Below are 5,482 nucleotides of genomic sequence, written 5' to 3' on the forward strand. Positions count from 1 at the left end.
CTGATTTTTGATGTTTTGGTTTCCACTTCGAAAATCGTTCTAAAAAATGATTTTTTGGAAGAATAATGTAAAAATGTGTATAACCAAAGATTTTGTTATTCAAAGTTGACATGCTTGACCTAGATCTTGTATCCCACCAGCCCATAGTGGCTACAACACATTTTTAGGGTGGTGTTTTTACAATAGGAATATAAAATTTGGACTTATTTTATGTGTTCATGTTTATGTTTATGTAAACATTTTTGGTGTTTTGTGTTTGTAGTAATGTTAACATTATATAATACGAAGCACACAAAAGTAGTCAGAATTTGATATTTCTATGGTAAAAACGCCAACCTAAAAATGTGTTGTAGCCACTATGGGCTGTTGGCCTAAAAGATCTAGGTCAAGCATGTCAACATTAAAATGACATAACCAAAAACAAAATCTTTGGTTATACTCATTTTTACACAATTTGTACAAAAAACCATTTTTTGAGAACGATTTCTGGAGTGGAAATCGAAACTTCAGATATTAGTTAATTAAAAATGTGATTTTTATCACAATTACACCAACAATTGTGGCTTAATTCCATAAAAAACATAATATTAACTTAACCATGCAAGAAAAAACCAGATTCAGAAACTTGCCTTCTTTGAAAAAGTTGTAAAATGACTATAACGTACTTTTTTAGATCAAAAAAGGATTTAACATAGATATTGAGAAAACATGGCATTATCTACCAAATATGCACAAAGCTGACTATATAAATTACGCCTTATGCTACAAAAAAGCAAAGGACATTCGTAAGTATATACATTTTTTTGAGAATTTGGTTTTTTTAACGTTGAAGGAGAGTACATTTTCTCCATCGCACCTTAATATTTTATCATTATGCTTTCTAGATTTTTATAGAGTCAGCTATTACTACAGTATAATCAGCATATATTCTTCTTCTAGAGGTGTATCTTCTGATCATATTGACCCATCTTATTTTATTTACAGTAGCTCGAAATATATCAGTTGACGGTAGACCAGTCCATTTCTTAACTTGGTCAGCCAGGATATTTGTCTGTGTCCAGAACCTTTCTTGTCGTCAATCTTGCCTTGTAAAATGAACTGTAGAAGTCGATATCTATTACTACGCATAATGTGGCCGAAATAAGCCAATTTTCTGTGCTTTACGTTAATGATTTCTATGTTTTTTCTTAGTCTCTGGATGACAGTTATGTTAGTTGTATCGTGAATACATTTCAAATGCCTCTAACCGTTTTATAGCATCTTCTATAAGAGTCCAGATTTCTTCTGCATAGAGGAAGACACCAAAGAAGTAACATCTAAGGGTTCTTATATATTGATACTTGAAGATAAGTTACAGAGAATCTCATTAAGACCTTTAAATCGTCGTTTCTTAAATAATATTTGTTGTCTTGTCTGCTTAGTACTTTTTTTCTTCTTTTCACTTTTGGAACATTATTGGCTCATATCATCAATTACCATATCTTCTGCTTCTTTTTTTTATGAAGACATCACTTTGTTTTTCAATTTGCCTCCAGTAAGTTCTCGTTCCATCGTTTTCGTGGTCTCCCTATTGATTGTCTTCCTATTGGTAACTGCCTCTTTCCATCTTTACTACTCTATTTGTTGTCATTAGGCTTATATGATCGTTTTATTCTACTCTCTCTGCTGTTTCTAACATCCTTTTTTTCCTCTCTGTGTCAGATCGTGTTTCTGCCGCGTATGTCATTATTGATCTGTTTTGTAAATTTTGCCTTGCATTTCTTTTCCGATATTTTCATTTCTATATATTGTTCCATTCAGGCAGCCTGCGGCTCTGTTTTCTCTATTCACTTGATCTTCCACCTCAGTTTCGAGCTTTCCGTAGCTAGATAATTTGATGCCTAGATATTTAAACTCCATCAATTCTTCTATTATCTGACCTTCTAGCTCCAATTGACGTCTTAGTAAATTTGCTGTTGTAACCATTTATTATTAACATGTTAAATTTTCTGGCGATTATATTAAATTGGTGCAGCATACGTTGTAAATCGTCTTCACTTTAAGAGAGTAATATTGCGTCGTCTACATAGCAGATTCTTTTAAGTTTTTTTTTTCATTTGGTATCCTTTTATAGTTCTTACTTTTTTTATTATTTCTTCCATAATCAGGTCGAACAAAAGAGGACTCAGGGAATCTCCCTGTCTTCCACTTTTACTTTTAATTAGCATATTTAATTTTATTAAATATCTGTTTATTTTATCCCTGCGACTTCTGATTCATTAAAATCCCATAAGTTTCATTGGGAGTAGTATTGTTCTGAAGGTATTTTTATTATCACTCGGACTAAGCGCTAAATAATAAACGTAGCAATATATTCTTGTCTTAATTCCCTGATAATTTCGTCTTCTTTGCTTATTTCGCGCGCCATTTTTACTGTAGCTTGTTGATAATAGTAGAATTGTCACATTAATGTTATACCTCGTGCGATCACGTTTTTGTTTGTAAGAATTTCTAATAATTTATCTTGTTTAACCCTATCGATTGGGTAGCGGGTACGAACTACGAACCGGGAAACTAGTACCTGCTTGTGCTTAGGGTTCCTTATCCAGGGTCACGGACGAAGTCCACAACGGCAGCAACGGCAGAGAAGAATACCTTCGGTATGGTTTGGATGGCGGAAGTGGCAATCCCTTGATTTTAGGGATTGTATAAAATCACTCAACCTCTAGCGAGTGTGGCGTTTTAAGGCTAAAAAACCTCCTAACAGGAATATGGCGATATCTAAAAGAAAAGGAATGGGTCCCCAGGTGGGTAGACCGTACTGTAATGGGAAATTCCACTCGAACTAGAAGAAGACATCAAGGACTTAAAATGGGACATAATTGGTCTAGCATAGGTAAAAAGAAAAGGAGAAGAGTGCATAACACTAGAGTCCGGTGACGTCATATATTACAAAGGGCGAGAAGAACTAAGCCTAGATAGTGTAGGATTTCTAATTTCCAAGAAATATGCACATAAAGTAGAGCAATTCGTATGAATATTTGAAATAATTGTAATGACTAGGCTAAATGTAAACGAGAACATCTTCCTGAAAATTATTCAAGTATACGCTCCAACCGCAGTACATCCCGATGAAGAGATAGACGAATTTTATGAAAAAATTGCAGAAACTAGCACGAATTATCACAGCACGTATACGATGATAATAGGAGACTTCAACGCTAAGATCGGACGACTTGAAAAAATCGAAAACTATATAGGACAATTTGGCTCTGGAGTTAGAAATAAGAGAGGAGAAACCTTGGTTAACTTCCTAGTTAACTTAAACATCAAAATCAAAACTATATAATTTCGTCTCACATCTTTTAAAATACGAATTTCATCTGTTATATGTTCACCAAATTTCACTAATTTTTATGTAATACTACACAAGCCATCATAACAAATTGTCGTACATTTTTTTATGTTAAAAAATTAATTTTAGCCGGAGATGACTGGGTCGAGAAAATCTGGCAGATGCAAAAATGTAACCAAAAGAGAATCGATGACGCTGTGAGTATGATTAAGAGTAATTTTATTTATGTAATGAATTCAAATAATAATTTAACAGATCAAATGATAATATTGTGTAAGGTAGTTAATTCCTATTCCTAAACTAAAATGTCGAAACATTGTATTGTATTGTAATGAGTTTTTATATTTAAGTTAGAAAAAAGTAACTTCTTCTGCCTATTGATTAATACTTCTAATTCTGTTTTAGCATTACATGTTCGCTTAAAGACTACTTAAACTCTACCGATATGGCCCCGCTGAAATCCCATTGCTATTTGATAATAATATGTAAAGAAACTGAAATAAATGAAAATAAAACCTACACGTTTGTTTTTTTTTTAATTTTGTTTAATTCTTGCTGATAACAAATAAATATATATAAATATGTACTTACAAAAACAGTAAATTTTACTCATAATTTTTCAACGTAAACAGAACCTATTTGAATCGCTAACTGCAGAAAGGCAACAAGTCCAGTTTCTCCAATTTTTCAGGAGAGACAAAAAACTTGGTAAACTCAAACACACTACTGGTATTAATTTTTTTGCATTTAAGGTTTATGTGATTGGGCATTTTGGACTACTACATTCTAATAAAATATTTTAAGAGGAGAGGGTAGAGAATTTTTTTGTGTCCCCTTTCTGCCGTAAACAAGAAACTTTAAGAAGTTATAAGGAAAACAATCAATATACAAACAGAATGTTTTATGAGAATTTATTTTAATGAAATAAAACAATGTCCTATACATGAAATAAGGCAATTAAATCATAAATTAAAACTTTGAAGTAAATTTCAGTTCAAGTTTTTAGTTTTCTTCTGTAAATGCCGGTGTAATTGGTCATGACAAAATCGGATTCCAAAAATTCCTTTTTTCTTTAGGGATGTATACCAATGTTTTCTTCATGTCTTCCTTTTTCTTGTTGTTAATTGGAAGTACAGTTGAATATGTTCTTCTAGTAGGAGCCTAAATTGGCCTGTACTGTATTCCGTAGTTTGAATTAATCCATTATGAAGCCGTCGTTGTTCATTTTACATTGAACCGTGTTAGGATTCTTTGATGAAAAAGTCATTTCTCTGTATTGTGATATGGTAAAAGCCCGTTTTTTGGTTTATTGGGACATTTTTTACATACGAATCATCACTTAGGCAGGTTTTTTTTTTTTATAAAACTGGGGCCACCATGAACTGAAGTCAATTAAATCATCAGCAGTCGTTTTAATAACAGAAAATTTGCCTTAAATTTTTGATGATTTTATTATAAGCTCTTCAACCTCAATAATAGTATAATGTCGTTCTTCTTGCTTTAATTTTCTTCTGATGATGCCAAAATCTCTGTCATTTGGCATAAAAGAGTGGCCCCTAACAGGATAGGTTAGTTTGACTTCATTAAACTTTTTTATCTCACACAAGTACATCATCATGCGAATCACAGTATTATTTTTATTTTGCCCTGCGCAGTTGTCCCTAAATAGATGAAGGTTTTTTTCACCACTACCAATTTTGTGTTTTATGTACCAATCTAACATAGTACAAACTTAGTTTGAGCCTTTACTCCCTTCACCTTCATGATAGATAAAAATTGTACCTACATTCCCGTGTCGCGAGATTATGCACACCGAAGAAATTTACAGTGAGCTGTCTAAGGTAATAGATATCTTGGACAGGAATACAAGGTAGAGATATGTTGGCCATAAAATCTATGCAGATGCCAACATTTTCTTCAGACTTACTGACACACTGCGTGGTTACTTCTATCAGTGATGCATAGAACTTTTTAGATTTACGCTTGTGTACTGTTAGCTCAGCGACAGTTGTTCGCTTTGCATTTTCATTCAAAACAGGACTTTTTATTTTTAAATTTAGTTTCTCACATGTAACACATGCATCTTTAACTGGTAGGGCAAAGTCAATAGAAGGGTAGTTTTCCTTGAAATATGTCCAAAAAAACTTG

General features: G+C 32.7%; 1 long non-coding RNA gene across 1 annotated transcript; it reads left to right on the top strand.

Annotated features, from left to right (window-relative positions):
- Positions 1-465: 465 nt before the first annotated feature.
- Positions 466-3,854, top strand: LOC140431806 (uncharacterized). The gene is made up of 3 exons (XR_011949725.1): positions 466-785; positions 3,464-3,531; positions 3,740-3,854. It is a non-coding gene; the product is annotated as an uncharacterized lncRNA (long non-coding RNA).
- The last annotated feature ends 1,628 nt before the right edge of the window (positions 3,855-5,482 follow it).

This window comes from Diabrotica undecimpunctata, unplaced genomic scaffold (assembly GCF_040954645.1).
Source record: "Diabrotica undecimpunctata isolate CICGRU unplaced genomic scaffold, icDiaUnde3 ctg00001132.1, whole genome shotgun sequence".
NCBI classification, from domain to species: domain Eukaryota; kingdom Metazoa; phylum Arthropoda; class Insecta; order Coleoptera; family Chrysomelidae; genus Diabrotica; species Diabrotica undecimpunctata.